Source organism: Pelodiscus sinensis, chromosome 12 (assembly GCF_049634645.1).
Source record: "Pelodiscus sinensis isolate JC-2024 chromosome 12, ASM4963464v1, whole genome shotgun sequence".
Taxonomy (NCBI): Eukaryota; Metazoa; Chordata; order Testudines; family Trionychidae; genus Pelodiscus; species Pelodiscus sinensis.
The window spans coordinates 18,916,177-18,934,137 of record NC_134722.1 but is presented as its reverse complement, the minus strand read 5'-3'; the positions used below and the strand labels follow the sequence as shown (position 1 = coordinate 18,934,137).

Genomic DNA, 17,961 nt, shown 5'->3' with positions numbered 1-17,961 from the left:
CCCATTCCTCTTTATCCACCTTCATGCTGAGCATTAAGCAGTGATGTAGAGCAAAGGATCCACTTATTCCTGCACAGTCACTGCCCATCTATTCAGAGGCAGGAGTTAATGTTCACATAACCTGGCTTATGCAAAAGTAAATTCTGGATAGTTCATGAAGAGGTGTAGTAGGAATTGTTTTTCCCTAATCACAAGTGTGTAGTCCAAGTTACAATGTGGTGCAATGAGAGTTTAAAAAAAAAAAAAAACCAAGGCACCATTTAAAATTCCTAAGCAGCGTAAACAATGTTTTAAGCATAACAATGGAAAGATTAAGTTTCTGCTGTATGTTATAATTCCTATATTAATACAATTGTGCAGTGGTTGAATGTGTGCTTGTTTGCTGCATTAGCCTGCAAAAAAGCTGCTTTGGAGAAGATTAATATTTGTGTTCTTACATTTAACTTGATACCATTTAAAAAGAATAGGTCAGTGGCCTGAAGTACTCCTTATAGTGTCTGGTACAAAATATGGTTTTTTTCTGCTTCTGGAAACCATTTCCTGTTTTTTTTTCCTTTCTGCAAATAGATAAACTTAATTTATGCCTTCCGCAGAGACAGCAAACTTGTGGTTTGGCTCCAAACAAGACAAGACATTTCAGCATATCTCTCCCAAAATATCTGAAGACATCAGAGGCTACTACTGAGCCAACTTGGGTACTGAAGACATCAGTGGAGTGCTAATATAGTTATGGGTTAGTGGGAATCTCTTCATTATACTAGCCAAGTGCCTGATACAACTTCTACTAAAGTCAGTGGAAGTCCTTAAACTGATTTATAGTGGAGCTAGTGTGTTACTATATACATTGAATATGAAAGAACAGATGAGGTTTTCTTTTTTGCCCCCCTAACTTTATGCTGCAGTTTGTGAAGCTGTCACAACAACTAGGGCTGTGATCTCTTCAGTTAAGAAGGGTCAGCCTCTGTGTGACTTTTCTGATGAAAGACTTTCATGGAATACTCAGGTGCTATAGGAATTGCTGTTTATAAATCAAGGTTTTGTTGTGCTACATGGTGAGCTCTCTGGCCCTGATTCATCTCTTAAGCATTTGCTTAACTTTAAGTCTATAAGGAGTTCCACTGATGCTCTGCTCCGCAGGCTCAAACTCACAGAGAATTCAGACACAAATCCTTCTCAACATTCAGAAATGTTTGGATAAACTCAGTGGGCCAGATTGTTCTTAAACAGCCCCACATTCATTTAGAAACTTAATTGAACTGCCTGGAAAACAATAGCTTTGGTGAGGGACAGCTGCTGGTGGTCATGCAAATCTGGCCACAGCTGTGTGTGCTAAACTCTTCTGAAAATCAGAACTATGGAAAATAGTGATTTCTTTTCCACAACTCTCTTATTTCAAGAGCAGGGAGAGAGGTGCTGAAATACTGCTAGAGGCTGTTCTTTGCACTGGTTTTATAAACTCAGAAGGTTCACATAAATTCTGGATCAGCATTTGAACCAGTAAGTATATATCCCAGCAGAACTGAACAATCCAAGTCGACTGAGATTTGCCCATTATATAAGATGAAACAGATATCCATTTGATCCTGGATTACTTCTAGTTAGAGGTATTGTAAATGCATGGGGCTGTATTAGATCTAGCATAGGATTTTGTGAAGCCAAAGAAATGCTGGGATTAAGTGATTGTGTCTTCTTTTTCTGGTATGAGCTCTGTATTCAAGTTCTTTTTTAACATAATATTTGAAAATCAGAAATAACATTTGAAATAGCACAGGACACGCAGTGGGATCCCAAACTAAAGAAAATGAGCTTTAGCCAAAAGCTAGCACTGCTTAGGCAGAACAATTGTGTGGGCAGCCTGAGGAGACAGAAAGTACTGGCAACTCTCCAGGGTAGGACTGAATTGTGCAATAGAGATTGATTAGATTGTATCAACATGCAATGCATAAAAATCCATTGTCGAACTTTTGATCACTTAATCCTTCATCACTTTTGTTGCTTTATTCTCACCTTCCCCTTCTATAGTATACCTAGGGGCTAGATGCTCTAGAACTTTAAATGAAAGTCAAGACAAATGCTGCCTTTGTTTTCAAGGGCCACTTGAACAGCCTGACCCCAACAGTTGCAGGGCAGAGGATTCATGCGTTGGATAGGGGCTGGGAGTACACTAATTACACTGCAGTGTCAGTCTCATCACTCAGTGCCTAGTATCACTGTTCTAACCCAATTATTTTTTAAATAACATTCTAATTTAAAGGAATGCAATATGTTGCTTTTTGACAAGTTATCTATAATACTGTGATACTTAACTTTAAATTAGCTTGTTCTCTCCAAAGTAGTAATGTGCAATTATGCAAACAAACTGACAAAGGCAGCCGCACAACAAAGCTGGCCAAGATGTATAGGTGTTCTGGCTCTGAAACATCTCATACTTGGGAGGTTCTGACTGATGCTGGAATGAACACTTCGTTGGGTTTTTAAGACTTTTTTAAAGGTGTTCTGTCTTAAGATTTAAATTCTATTGATGATGCTTTTGTCATATCAAGGGGTGTTTCTATTCTGTTTAGCATTTAAGTTAGGCATAAATGAAAACTACCTGCTTAAACACATATGAATTAATTAAATCAAAGCTGAATGTTCAATTTTTATGAGTGTTTCAGGGTTGCATTTCTGCACAGAAAATGTAGGGGTCTAACTGAAGGGTTTTCCTGAGTTTACAGAAGAGTGTAATGGTTCAATTCCTACTAATATATAGCCACTGTGCAGTTATAACTAGCAGTGGAATTTCAAGCATAAAACAAGATTTGTGCCTTAAATGCTTAGTTCAAAACAAAAGACCAAAATCTGTCCTCTCTTAAATGCCATGCAATAGTCCTGAAGTCACTGGTGCAAGTCAGGTGGAATTTAAGAATACATCCTTATTGTGAATTATTAGTTACGATTTCTGAAATAGATTTTATTCTTATTTACAACGGTGTATACCTAGAGTGATTCCACTGAAGTTAATTTGAGTTCACACCAATGTAACTGAGACCAGAATCAGGCCTTCAGCATTCTAAATAATCCCAGTTTGTAGCTGTACAAAGACAGTAGGATAGAGCCCAGCAAGTTATTTGAGATATACTTAAACAAATTGGGGAAAGGGAGGAGTTAGTACTTTCCACTGAAGCTTTCTCTTAATTAATGATCAATAACACTCTGGCATCTGAGATGCTTAGTGAGTTTACATTCCTTCATGGCTTCTTGAAGTTGTTTAGATTTAATTTTCACAATCTGTACATTATGAGATATTGGTGTGAGCAAAGATGGGGTAAAGTCTGCTGCTGGGTAAAGTCTGTTTTAAGTCCCAGATTGATCTATCATAGGGGTTTATGTGGCACCCAGAACTAAGGTGACTTAGCCAGTTTATCAAAAATAAACTAGAAGGTGAACTTTTCTGAAATATGCCTAAATGATAAAGAACTGGATATTCTTTAGCATTGTTTTCATACTTCATGTGGTTAGCTTCAGAGAACAATACTATGTAATATCTTGCTCCCAGACAACTTTTCTGTACATGAACAATGTGCATGCCTTACTGGATGGAGGTGGTAGCAAAATGGATGTTGTGGAATTCATCTGCTGGTCTTGAAAATGAAATAATTGGACCCCAGGAAAACAAATCTGGACTCTAGAATGGAAAATAATGAACATTAATGGTGCATAAAGGTAGAGAATGGCACTAAGATGTGGTCATTTGATAATAAGGAGTATTTATTGTAGGGGACAATGTAGGAAACTATATACTTAGGCCCTTCCATTTGCTGTCACAACTATACACAGATATGGGTTCCTCCCTTCATAGTAATTCAAATTTTAACCACAAGCAATGATATCACAAATCAGTCCTAATAAAATTTTCCATTGATGTTTCCATTTAATATTTATGTCTCAAATGTGCTAAGTCCTATTTTATAGTTCAAATTATAAATGCTAGATGAAGGCATATACTTATTTTTTCTAAACTACTTAATTGGCTTGGGGAGGCTGTCTTTAAAGATCATTTACAACAAGGCAGGCAAGAAAACATCAATTAGAGATAAACCTAACAAGATGGGAGATGAATTGGTGCTCATAAATTCTTAGAGGAGCAAAAAACATCCAGGTTTGAACCAAGCTATTCTCTGTATTAATTGGCTCTATCAGGATTAAAAGATATAACTAACTTCCAACTAATCCAAATAAAGCAGATTATAAATAATTTTATCTCAAAATACAATGTTATTGCAGTTCCTGATGGATTCTTCACTGTATCACTGAGAATCTAAAATGTTTTCTGTCTATCTTTGGAATCTGTGGGGAAAAAACCCCCACTTATACTAGAGAAAAGATTCACCCATGTACAATGAGTCTGCCAGAGGCCAATTCCCCACTCAGCTCCCACTTAAGCTATTGGGCAAGAAAATTGGTAAAATATAATTTTTTTAAGTGTAAGATTGAAGTGGAGCTCAAGTGGTGCTTAGCCCTTGTTTTGGTCCTACTGCACAGGAGCAAACCTCACCCATACTCCATAAAATATTTTTTTCTAAGTGCATTGAACAATACCTTGATATGCTACAAGTACTTCTTGAAGTTAAATGCACACAACTGATACTGCTGACATAGAGGTAGTATCATTACATTGTCAGCTTTGATGTAGCTCAAAGCATGATATTTTCCAATGTCTGCATCTGATCTTAAACTAGCCCAAACATTTATCCATTTCCCTGGGAATAATCTACTTCATTGTGTCCTACCCGTAGGTACCTCCAAACATTTAGTAGAGTTCAGAAGTCTCCAATATTTCTGCATTTAAATCTGTCATCTGTTGAGCTGATGCTGCAACACAGATCACTTAACTGCTTGTTAGTTTCACACTGTCCAATGCTAGCGAAGTAACCTTTGATTTATGTATTCACAATTAATAATTTAAAGATAAGGAATAAAACCAAACCTAATTCTTTCAGGTTTGAGGCTCCAGAGCAGTTACAGATAATTTAATTTAGTAGAGAATTATGAATGACACAATGTGTGATACAATTAAAGGCTTCATTTAAAATAAAGCTGTGAGTTAAGCAAAGAGGCATGAAAATGTAACCATACACTGCATTAATACTCATATGGATGTATCAGTAGGGACCAGTCCTTGGATGGGAAGAACTGGCATAATTCTTTCTCACATGGTGTCTCAATAGTGGATGAGTCCTCCTCATCTACCATCCCATGCTAAACTTCATAATCAATCAGGGCTTTAGACAGTGGTGGGAAAAGTCAGCAGCTGCCTTGGGATCTGGCAATTTAAAGGGGCCCAGGGTTCACAGCTGCCATTGCTGTGACAGTGGTCGGAGCCCCAGGCCTTTAAATTGCTGCAAGAACTCCAGGTGACACAGGCTGGCAGCACTGAAGAGCTGGCTGGGGGAGGCTTACTCTTAGCTCTGCCATTTCCAGGATCCAGAGCCAGCCCCCTACTATAACTTGCCCTGGGCTCTGGCTGTTTGGCCGGCAGCCCTCTAGTCAATTATTATAGTATACCCTAATTAGTATTTAAATACACCTTTTACCACAGCTACATTTCTGCCACCATAATTAATATTTTCTATTTTATTTGCTAGTTGACATTTTTCAGCATCTTAATGACATTTTTCAGCATCATAAAATGGGTCAACATACTGGGTCAGACTGATCATCCATCTAGCCGAGTATATTGTCTTCCAACAGGGGTTGGCACGACATATTTCTGAGGGAATAAACAGAATGCTTCAATTATCATGTGATCCACCCCCTTTCATCCAGTCCCATCTCCTGGCACCCAGAAATTTAGACCCCTCCCTACCTAGAGCATGGAATTGTGTTCCTGATCACCCTGGCTAACAGACAGAGATTAATAGGACTGATCAGACCATAACAGGTCCTCTAGGTCTGTCCCCTGCACTCCAGGGAGGACTAAGTATTAGACCATCCCTCACAAGTGTTTGTCTATCCGGCTCTTAAAAAATCTCCAATGATGGAGATTCTACAACATCGTAGGAAATTAATTCCAGTGCTTAACCATCCTGACAGGAAGTTTTTCCTAATGTCAGTACTGCACATGAAGTGGTATGCTGCAGTATGCCTTACCACCTCGGTATTTTTAGGTGAAACACCATACCTGTATAAAACAGGAGAAGCCAGCTATGCTCTCACATCTGCTCTCTGACATGGCTGTACACCCACTCCCCTTCTAAAGAACTGCTGCATCTATAAATGGGTGTGGGGGGGAGGGGAAGGGCTAAAATTCTGTTCCTTTACCCACTCGGAGGAGCAACAGGGAAAGGAACAGAACTGCCAGCCTTCCTCCCCTTCCCCCAAACCCTGTACACAAAGCTCATTGGAGAGGCTGGGGGTGTGGGAGAAAGTTATGCTTCTTTTTCCACTGCCCTCCTAGCAGGGAAAGGAGCAGAACTCCACCTCCATTTCTGTACACACATGTGGCAGCTCCATGCAGGGGCTGGGGCTTCTGCTTCTCCCCTTCCTGGATGCCACACTGCCCCCAAGCTCTCCTCCCCCCAGGTAATGGGGAGGGGAGAAACATTGGGTCCTCACCTGGGGCAGGGTAGGGTCATGGGAAGGTCACATTTACCCCCTATCTGATGTGCCTTTCCCTCCCATACAGCAACGTTTTATGTTTACTTGCACCATTGTCTAATGTCCAATCCTTGCTGCAATTTAATCACATTGCTTCTAGTACTTCTTGTATTATCTCAGGTCTGCCCACTTTTGCTGAAGTTCCAATAATTATCACTACAGGTAGTCCTGTGGCACCTTATAGACTAACAGATTTATTGGAGCATAAGCTTTCGTGGGCAAAGACCCACTTCGTCAGATGCATGTAGTGGAAATTCCAGAGGCAGGTATAAATATACAGTCATAAGAAAAGAGTACCAGTCAAGAGTAAGGCTAGAGATAATGAGGTCAATTCAGTCAGGGAGGATTAGGCCCACTTCTCTCTTTTCACACCTCCACATCAGCTGCTAGGAGAAACTGCTTTTGTAGTTGGCTAGCCATTCACAGTCTTTGTTTAATCCGAAGCTGATGGTATCAAATTTGCAGTTGAACTGTAGCTCAGCAGAAACAAAAGCAGGTTTTCTTTCCAAATACCTTTCTCCATTCGATGCTAGGTGATTGTTATGATGTTTTCTCAGCAGGGCCAGCCCGAGCCCTTTTGGCGCCCTGGTCCTGGGCACGCAGCACCGTCCCCCGGGCGCATGTGCAGGCCTGCCCCAGGGGCGCAAAGCACATGCGTGTGCCGGCCACTGCCACTGGCGCACAGCCCGGGGTGCGCCCCTGGGGTGCATGGCGCACGCGCTGCCCAGTGTGGCCCAGCCAGCATTGCTGGCGTGTGTGCCTGGCTGTGCAGGGCCATGGGGGGAAGGGCGCTGCTGGCCAGCACCGCAGGGCTGGCGCTGCAGAAGCCAGGCACGCAGCTCCTGATGGCAGCCGTAAAGGACGCTATGCGCCTCTTACAGCTGCCATCAAGCGTCCCCCATCAGTTGGTGCCATGGGCAGCTGCCTTGCTTGCCCATGACTCAGTCCGGCCCTGTTTCTCAGTGAAAGTGACTTAAAGTGCTTTCAGGATGTCAGAGAAAAGGCAGGTAACAGCAAGAATGACTTCCGAAGTAAAGTGAAGAAGCTTCCCTCTGCCAAGGTCATCTCCAGCCGGTGGGCGGGTTGGAAAAACACCCACCTTTTGAGCAGATTGGCAGGTGTTTGCAAGAATTTGATCTTTTCTAAACTAGTTTAGCCATATCAACCTTTGTCTGTTATTAACTGTCTTTGCTCCAGATAATTCAAGATAAGCAATGTCAAACTGCTCTGTAATACTGCTTTGCTCACAAACAAGTTGTGTGCGCCTACAAGATTAATTTTTCAGCAATTGCATTCTAATTGGCTAGCAATACAAAAGTATTTTGTTGGCCTTGCATTTCTAAGGAATTCTGTTTCAACAATTCAAAGATGCCTTGTGTTTTGAAACACACCAGAGGAAGGCTTGCATCCTGCTGTAATCACACACCCAGTTGCTTGCTTTTGCTTACAGAAGGCACAATTTATTGCACTCCAATGCTTTAATGATTAATGAATGGATGAAGATCTGAGGAAGGGTGAAACAATATTTTTGAAATAATGTGTATGTGTATATACACAAGTAGTGTCTCTGGCACCATGCTATTAATGTCCCTTACTTATGAGGTTTAGGGAAAGGTGGGATCTTTGCAGAGATAACCATAGGCTAAAATTATTCTAGTTTGAAAACTTTCTCAGAACTCTGCAACCAAAGTGCTGAATGCCTTCAAGAGATTAAGCATTTGTTTCTGCTCTCCAGGGATGATTTACAGGGCTGGATTAAGGCATGGGTTAACTGGGCAGCTGCCTGGGGCACCAACCTATGGGGGGTACCTGATGGCAGCTGTAAGGGGTGCGCAGATCCCCTTATAGCTGCCATCAGGTGCCATGTGCCTGGCTGCCAGATCGTGGGCTGCAGCAGCTCCCAGTGGCCACCCTGCAGCGGTTGCCCGGGGCAGGGGCTGTGTTAACCCCTGCAGCGCTGGCTAGCAGCGCCCTTCCCCTCATGGCCACGGGGCCCTACACAGCCAGGCTCAGCCCACCCTGGGTGGCCCTGGGCTGTGCGCCAGCAGCGGTAGCTGGGCTGGGCCAGGCAGGCACATACATCCCTCCCACATGTGCCGGGCAGGAGCGGGGCCGCATGTGTGCCCTCCCCCATGTACCGGCGTGGGGGTGGAATTGCGCATGCACCCTCCCCCAACCCGGGGCACAATTAAACTGTCTGCCTGGGGCGCAGGAATGGCTTGGTCTGGTCCTGATGAATTATAGTAATTTTTTTATATTTTTGGAAGTAGGATTAAAAATAAACAATACAGTAAAAACGTAGCAACCGTGGACTCATTGACTCTTTGTGAAAATGATCAGGTAGAAAAATCTGCTTACACTTTTAAGTATAGGGCATACTGTAGTCTCCTGTGGAACTGACTGAAAGCATTGCACTAGTTGTCTAGGGGGCAAAGCTTTGAAGGGAAAGCTGTACAGGTCAGGGGAAGAGAATTCTATGCATGTCAACATGGAGGGGATGATGCAAAACTGATATAAAGCTCCCTTTTGCCTTTTCTGATTGTTGGGCCTGCTGTGGGCAGGCCCAGTTTGTGGGGGTCAATTACATCAGCCTGAGATAATATATGCACACCCACACATATATATGTACATGGTCAGTCCATGAGCCAGAGTTAATGTTGCATGAAATATGTATTTATTTGGCCTTTGCAGGATAACCTCTTTCTGTTATGTAGGCAGAACACAGTTTATGCTGGTTTTAGTTCTTCATTTATTTGATGTTGAGTGTTTGGCTTTTATAGATGATCTGGGTTACTAGTTTGTTGTCACTTAGCAACGTTAGCTGTCTTTTGATATGAAGGAATGATTTCTTGTTTAACACACTAGTTGGAACTGGAGAAAACCCCAGACCCAAGCATTGTGGCTTTGAGCAGTAGGCAGCAACATTGGTGTTTACTGTTGTCCTCCTGGTGTAGGGTGAGCTGATGTAGTGCAGGAGAAGATCAAGAAATCAGAGGAAACTGACTGTACATTTGGGGATGTTGTGGGAAGAGTGGGTGTGTATATTTCATTGTGTTTGTACTTTCTTGGAAGAAGAGCCTGCTAAGAATGGATAGGAGTCCAAAATGTAGGTTGTAGAAGGAACTGCTTGGATTAATCCAACCCCTGTGCAGCCTATAGAATTTCAGAAGCACTTTTGTTTCATTTTTTCAATGCATCTCCTATTTGGTTATCTGATTTTCTGGGAACAAAACAATTGCAACAAGCCAAAAATTAAAAACCAATACTTTTTATCAGATCTCAGAATATCTCCCTTCCAGTAAAGGATCCCTGTGATTTCATTATAGCAAGAAATAATGTGAAGTCTACTCTCTGTAATTTACATATTCTGTCATAGAAAGAGGCAGGGAGAATCCTCATACAGTGGGCAGGAACCGTAGCAGTCAATGAGCTGCACCTATATAGCAAAGAAGCGGAGCCAGACATTAAATACACACCAGGAAAAGTCTGGTCAACTAACTGCTTTTCCAGGTACAGGATGGAACTCCCTACGGCTAAGATTTGTGTGAGACAAATGAACAGTGTGATCCCCATTGTAGCTCATAAAACATTTTGAATACATCAGGTTTACATACCTATATCACTGAAAAAATCACTGCTTTATGCAGTTAAATGCAGAAACATGGAAAAGGTTTAGACAATTGATTATTTTCTAAAGCATGATACATATCTATGTAGGTATGTTTTTGAAAAACCTGGAGTCCTTGGAGCTTTGTAGAGCCGTTATTGAGTACATGGAAAATCCAAGGATTGTGTAATCCTCTTCCCCCTTTCATCTGCTCTCAGACCATATCATTTGAAGGTTCAGGCCCTGTGATACCTATTTTTATCTGACTTAAGAAACAGTGCCTTGCACCATCCCCCAAACGTGACAAGTTGATAGCAAGTCTGATCTCTGGGTGGAAAAAACCCCCAGCTATGGGTTCATCAACAAGATATTTTATCAGGCGCTCCTGTTTCTTTTTCTTTGTATTCCATGGGAAGAAGAGCCCTCCAGAAATGGATAGGAGCCCAAAATGTAGGTTGTAGAGCAAACTGTTTATCTTAATTCTCCCCCAAGCCACTACAGTTATGGGTTCATCATCAAGATACTTTATCAGGTGTTCCTGTTCCCTGCAAGATGAGGCCTGCTCCATCAACTGAAGTGTCTATTTTGATTGGAATTATTGCACTATGACATGGAGAGAGGCAGATGGAGACAGCCAGGCTGGAGCTTTGTAGATAAGGTCCAGACCTTGGGTTCTGTTGCGAGTAGATGAGTAATCTGGTGCACAAGTAGATTGTCTTCAATATCCTGTACAACAGCACTTCCTGGCAGGATGTGGATAACCATGGTATAACACATGACAAAAATCTAGCCTCAGGGCAATAAAAGGATTGTGAAGAGATTCTCATTCATAAGGGAAGATTTTTTTTTCTCTTGGATACTCACAGATAGCTAAGTAGCCAAACAGGCCTCCTCCTGGGAGTTCAGGAGAAGTGAGGGGTCCACCACGTCCCTGAGGTTGTGCTCTGCCTTCATCCGAGTTTGAGTCTTCCAGTGTTCCACTCTGCCAACCAGTATCCCTTCTGATTTATGTGGATTGGACCAACTGCTTTCTACCCGTGGGTATAAACTTGGCTCCATTTACGTTAATGGCAAAACTCCCATGGAGTTCAGTGGATCCATGAATTATCTCCATGTCCCTATTTTTACTCAGAGACTGGAAACTGCACTCAGCAAGAGAGGCATAGAGGTGGGTATCATCAACATATCTGTACCAAAATGGCTGATAATTTTTGGTGTCTAAAAATGGTTGGTTAGTATAACAATACACACAACTCAGGGAAGTTAAAATTCATACCATGTGCCTTACATTGAGTGTCTGGACAGTTCTTTAACTTCTCAGCCTTGTTATGATTTGTTAAAGAAATTTCAGTTTCCACTGTGTTGATTTACTATTGCAATTGAACTAAATGGCAATGTTTCTGTTGGCTATAAAAGCCTTTAAAAGCATTTTAAAAGGGTATTAAGCACTTTTTCTCCATGGAGCCTAGATTACTTTACAAAACAGCAAGAATCATTGGATAGTAAAGTTAAAGTCCCAGTTTATATTTTTTAAAAAGCATGTTTTCATTTGTACATCTACTGTATACACTTTTGTGTGCCTGATTTGCTTGTACTGGTATTGACGCTGAATGTACAAATCCATTAGTTGAAAGTACAAGTGGCTAGCTTCACTGTTTTGTTATATGTAATTTGCCTAAAATCTTATGATAAATTACCTGTGTTTTGTCTGCACACTAAGTGCATTAGGAGTGCCAGCTCTAAGTACCTTGAGCACAGGTAAACTGAGACAAGAAGCTGGATCTACTGATATTCATTCTTATGGAGTAGGACCAAGCCTCTTTATGGGAAAACACAGTATTATGTGACACAGGCTACCTATAACTTCATTTAATCTTAAACCAGATAAGACCCTGGCTTAGTCAAATTTTTCTTGACTTTGGCTACTTATTCAGGCAAAATGTCCATCAATACAAAGTTCCTGATTTTTGACTAGTCATTGACATCAGAGCTTTGTAGTGGCCAATGGGAAATATATATGTAAAAAGAGACGTACAGTAGAAGGCCTCTCACATTAATAAAACAAAATAGGGCAAACTACTAAAAACCATGTGAGCATTTCAATTTCCACTCTGGATTCCTTAATAAGTCCTTCTGATCTTTATTCATTTTCTTTCCCTATCATCATCATGTTCCCATTATGCCTCTGGTGTTTAGGGCACTGACAAAACTTCATCACCCTGTTTATTTCTACCAAGTTTTTCAATGATTCCCAGCTGTGCTCTAAGTTTTTCAGTTTATTTTTCACAGCCATTTGCCATGTTTTCAGGGGTTTTTTTTCAGGGTTTTAACTTGCCTTCGGGTGTCCATCTTATTGCTATTCTGGTGATGGAATCAATGTCCAACTGAAGCATACAACTAATCCATCTCCAAAATCTCCTGGCAGGGATGGTGCTCGTATCTTCTTGGCTACACTTCATGAATAGGTCTTGGTTTGAGATTGTTTGGGACCAAAAGCTACGGAGAGTTTGTATGGAATGAAGACAGTTTGGACAGGTCATGTTTTATATTCTCCACTAGAAAGTTATTTTGAAAGTAAACAGCTCTGTTGAATCTTGATTTTGGTTTTGGTGTTGTGTTTTGATTTCCAGACAATACTTAAGCCCTGGGGGTGTTTCTATCTTTATTTGAATCTGTTCCAGCAGGCTGGGCCAAAGAGTTTGTGGGGACCAAGGTGGCACGCTGTGGCTGGCTGCATCTTGCAGCCAGGCAGCTCCCAGTCAGGGTGGCGAGTGAGCAGCCAGGGGGACACCAGGCAGTGCGAGGCCCTGAAGGTGCAAGGCCCAAGCAACTGCCTTGCTCATCTTGCCCTAAGGATAGTCCCGTGTTCCATATATCTTGGCTTGTTTCACCGTTCTGGCTGATGGTATTGTCCAACTATGTGAGTGTTTTTATGCTGTCTCTCCCTATCCACCAGAACCACTTTTCTTCTGAGCACTGTCGAGAGAAATACAGAAATGTTAGGAATACGGTCCTAACACTAAACCAAAGTTATTTATTGTTAGTTTATTTTACAGAAATGTGTGGGGTTTTTTAAATGATATTTAACCGAGGGTCTGTTTCCTCAGGTTTAGCTCAGACACATAAGATTTGAATGCATTGGTGATAGATGGTTCTAATTATGCTGATAACCAAAAAAAAAAAAATCATTTATTGTTTTTCTTTTGGTTCTCTTTCCAAAGATTCTTCAAATCACCTTAAGGGGAGGTGGGAGGAATCATTCACTTCTCTTGTTTGTTTTGTACAGCGGCTTCAATGTTTTTCTATCTTTTGGCAGCAAACAGTCTTTCTACAGATGACATTATCATCACTTGCTGTGCCCTGAGTACTGGAAGCACAGTAGGATCCAAAAAATAGACAAGCACAAACAGACTGTGCAGGAAACTTAAACCCTTTTTTGAAAAAAAAAAAAAAAAAGCAGTTAGTTAGCAATTATTTCCATTTTTATGCTCTTTTCAAACTTTCATTCTTTCTTGGAGTATGTCAGCACAAATGTTCTAGTTTACTAGCCATCATTTACAGAGAAATCAACTATCATTGTTTCTCTTCATCTGAAATTTAATTAGGAAAAAGAAAGTAGGGGAAAATAGCCAGAATTAGATAGCATTAGTTTGACCTGTTCTCTTACCCTATGGATAAACTGCTACAAGTACGAAACCAGACACTTCAATGTTGAAGTTTCAAACCTTTTGAAGTTCATGGCTACCAGCATAAAATATGTAATGGTTTGGAAGGCTTATTTTGACAATGACTCATGACTCATTTGCCTCTATTTAGATTTTAAAAGGAGACACCACACTTTTTTTAGAGAAAGGGTAAAATACTTTATGATTAATCCGCCTTTATCATTGTGTTAAAAAAATAAATTTTAAATACAGCAGTATGGCATTTATTTTTCTTGAGAATGAAACTATTAATGCTAATTCACTTCTCAATACTCCTAAACCCCAGGATGCAAACCAAGAAATTCCTAATTGGCCTCCGTGTTTCAGCCTCAGTAATTTCTCCTGATGAGCCTTCTATACATTTATGATCTTCTGTATGAAAAATTGCTTCCTGCTGTCTATTATAAATCTCTCTCTCTCGCTCATTCTTTTAAAACTCTCTACTTATGCCTCTTTGTTCTATTATCTTTATAGGGCAGCAAATAGTAGTTCAATTTGATATTATCTGTTCCATTTAAAATTTTATATGATTCAGTTTAATTGCTACACAACCATCTTTTTTCTAGGTTATATAAAGTTGTACGTGCTTGCTTGCTCTCTTTCTAAACTGGCATTGTATTTTAGCCTGTACCTCATTGTACTTGCTGCACCGTTTAGAAAGGGGACAATTTATCAAGACTAACCAGATGCTTATAAAAGGAATTGTCCTGTCCCTTGCTTGACTACACAAATATTTTGGGGGCACATAGAGGATGAACTGTAATCATATCTTTGATTACAGTGTAGATATACCCTATATTGTTCACATGGTGGAGGCTGTCTGTGCAGTAACTCACAGGAAGCTAGTGGGGGCAGGAATGTGGGATCTTCTCTTGCACACATCCTTCAGCACCTGTTTCTATAGTTGGTGAGAATGTACAGTTGTTGGTGTGGCATGATTCCTCCCCACCACTCGATTCCCTGCATCGGCCAACTACAGTGATGATTATAGACCTGAGTAGTGTCTTAAACTGAGCTGTTGCTGGCATGGAGAGCTTAGTCTTTGTGTTTAATTGCTCTCTAAAGGATGGCAAACTAGTTCCAGCTTAACTTCAATAGCGTCTATACATGCAAACTGCTATTTTGAATTTAATTCGAAATAGTAGACCACTTAAATCGAATTTGGTAAACCTCATTCTACGAGGCATAGCGCCAAATTCAAAATACCTAATTCAAAATAAGTGCTGTGTAGACACTTAATTCGAATTAGTTGGCCTCCAGCCCTTCCCAGTTTCCCTTGGTGGCCACTCTGGGCCAAACCAGGAAAACCCGTATCCTCTTCCCAGGCCCGGAGCCCTTAAAGGGGTAGACTCTGGCCACCTACTACGTGCCAGAGCCAGGCCTGCCAGCAGCCACAGCCCCAGCCCCTCACACAGTGGCTGCACAATGCCATCCAGTGGCAGCCAGCTGTCCCCTTCCCAGTCCCCCAGCACCCAGGGGCCAGCCAGGGGCTGTAGACGGCGTGCGCCCTCGTGGACTAGTGCGGAGATCATGGACCTCCTTGAGGTTTGGGGAAGGCCCCCAACGTCCATGATCTCCGCACTAGGCAGAGGAACACGGCTGTCTATGGCCGCATAGTGGCCACCATGGCCAGGAAAGGCCACAGGCGCACCCAAGAGCAGGTGCGCCTCAAAATCAAGGACCTGCAGCAGGCATACGCCAGGGCCATGAGGGGCAGCTCCACAGCAGAGGCTGACACCTGCCCTTACATCAATGCTCTTACATCGTGGGGGGGCGGGACGGTCCAGCGAGCCGGGACTGGAGGGCCCTGATCTGGGTGCGGCAGAGGAGCCAGCGTGGAGGGTGCCATGCCGGCAGGATCCCCAAGCTGTCCCAGCACAGGAGTCAGCAGGGTCGTCCAGGGAGGCTACACCAGGTAAGTGCCATCACCGACACCTACTCGGGGGGGCAGGGAGGGAGACCAGGGACCGTGCACATGGCCCTCACCTACCACACATCACACAGCAACCTGTGCACGTGCGAGCACATGCCATGCCACCCTTGGGCAGGTGGCTCCAGCTGTGTGACACCCAGGGGCCATGGCCTGATAGGCACACGCATGTGTGAAGAGACCTGATACGCTCCTGACCCCGGGGCGGGACACAGCAGGTCACCCTCCCTTCACACACCTCCCTCTACACAGAGGCAGGGGACATCTCCCCCCACCACAGCTGCACTATACACAGTGCAGGGCACGGTCATCCTCACCTCACAAAGGGGGGTCTGGGCTTCACCCACTGTGTCCCCAGGGAGAACTGACCACTTTTCTTCTTTCTCCACAGCTGCATGTGCAGGGTGCACCACCCCACCCGGGATATGTTCCTGCACCCAAGGGCTCCACAGGACCACTGCAACAGTGCAGGGGTACCGCGAGCAGCACCTGGGGGCTCTGCAAGCCCAGACCCACATCATGGAGCAGCAGACGCAGGAAGAATGGGCGTTCCAGTGGGAGCTGCTTGCCCAGGGTCATGCCATCTGTGCCCATCTGAAGACCCTGGTGCAGAACGTGCTGCCTTGTGCTGCCCACCCAGCTACTGTTCCTCCTCCCACTCCTTCTCCCCCTCCTGCCTCTCCCTCCACACCCTCCTCCTCAATCTCCACAACCCCACCACCTCAACCTCCACACCCTCCTCCCCATCCCCGCAAGGATGCCGAGGCCCCTGCACCCACTGTGCTGGAAGACATGTGGCCCGGCGAGACCCCCACCCCTGAGTCCTGAGCTTCCCTTTCCCCTTCTTCCCCTTGCTTCCCCCTTCCAGCTCCCTCCTCCCAGTTTTTTCCCCATCCCCTCTCCCACCCTCTCTCCTGCCGTCTCCCGCCTCCTTTCCACAGTCTCCCCAGAGGTTCATTCTCCCCTCCCCCAGTTGTATGAAATGAACGGAGTTTTTATTTTTGGAAAAAAGTGTATTTAATTGACATCAGGAAGGGGGGGGTTAGGGAGGGGTAAGTGGAAGGATGTGAGGGAGGAATGGGGCACATGCCCCCAGTAGGGCAGACCAGGGAGACTGTTAGTGCTCCTTGGGGCGGAAGCTCTCCCCAGGGCCCCCTGGATACTGACAGCCTCCCTATGGACCTCCCAGATGGCAGCCTGCTGCAAGTGCAACCAGGCTGATTTCAACGCATCCACAAGACACACCAGAGTGCCCAGGGGCAGCTCAGGCTCCATGTTGCAGAGTGCCATGGTGTCCCTAGTGAGGGCAAGCAGAGCACACAGAGACACAAATGCTTTGCTGTCCCTCATAGAAGTAGATTAGCAAACAGGGAAACCTGAGACCTGTCTGTCCGGGGTGGGGGTACGGTCCCTTTAAGCACAGACCTCAGATAACGTGTGGGGCTGCTGCCTGAGGCTAAGTCCTGACCTGGTGCTCTGCCAGCACTGGTTCCAGCCAGCCTTACCTCTGAATCGGAGTCCACTAAATGTGGATACGCTATTTCGAAATAGCAAAATGCTATTTCAAAATGCATTTTCTGTGTAGATGCGTTAATTTGAATTAGCTTAATTTGAATTAACTATTTCGAATTGTTACCTCGAATTAACGCTGTAGTGTAGACGTACCCTGTGATTCCTAGCAGAAGCAGACATGCTCATGGCGAATCTCATCTAAGTGATGCTAAAAATAGTGTAGCTGGTGCAAAGTAGGCTAAGGATGTAACCTTGGGGTTCAGGAGGGTTTGTACTCTACACCACTAGCCTGTGGCAGCAGCAGTGGCATTTGTGTTTTTTTAATACACTGCCACTCTTATTGTGGGTATACACAGGCAATTGGACCTACATATGCACAGAATAAAATAGATCTCTTGCCAGCTTCATAAGCATGGAATGATCACTGAATACAACAAAATCAACCTAAACTTCCAGTGAAAGCCAATTACATGCAATAAGTTAAAGACACTAAATGATAGAGGTGGGACAAAATCCAAAGCCAAACCTGGGTCTGAATTTTGTTAATATTCTGGGCCACCAATATGAAG

General features: G+C 43.3%; 1 long non-coding RNA gene across 2 annotated transcripts in view; it reads left to right on the top strand.

Annotated features, from left to right (window-relative positions):
* Window positions 1-1,367: 1,367 nt before the first annotated feature.
* LOC112547006 (uncharacterized) overlaps window positions 1,368-17,961 on the top strand; it is a 195,492-nt gene continuing 178,898 nt past the window's right edge. For both annotated transcript variants that reach the window (XR_012906808.1, XR_012906807.1), the window contains exon 1: window positions 1,368-1,497. This is a non-coding gene — a long non-coding RNA (uncharacterized LOC112547006). The remainder of the gene's footprint in view (window positions 1,498-17,961) is intronic.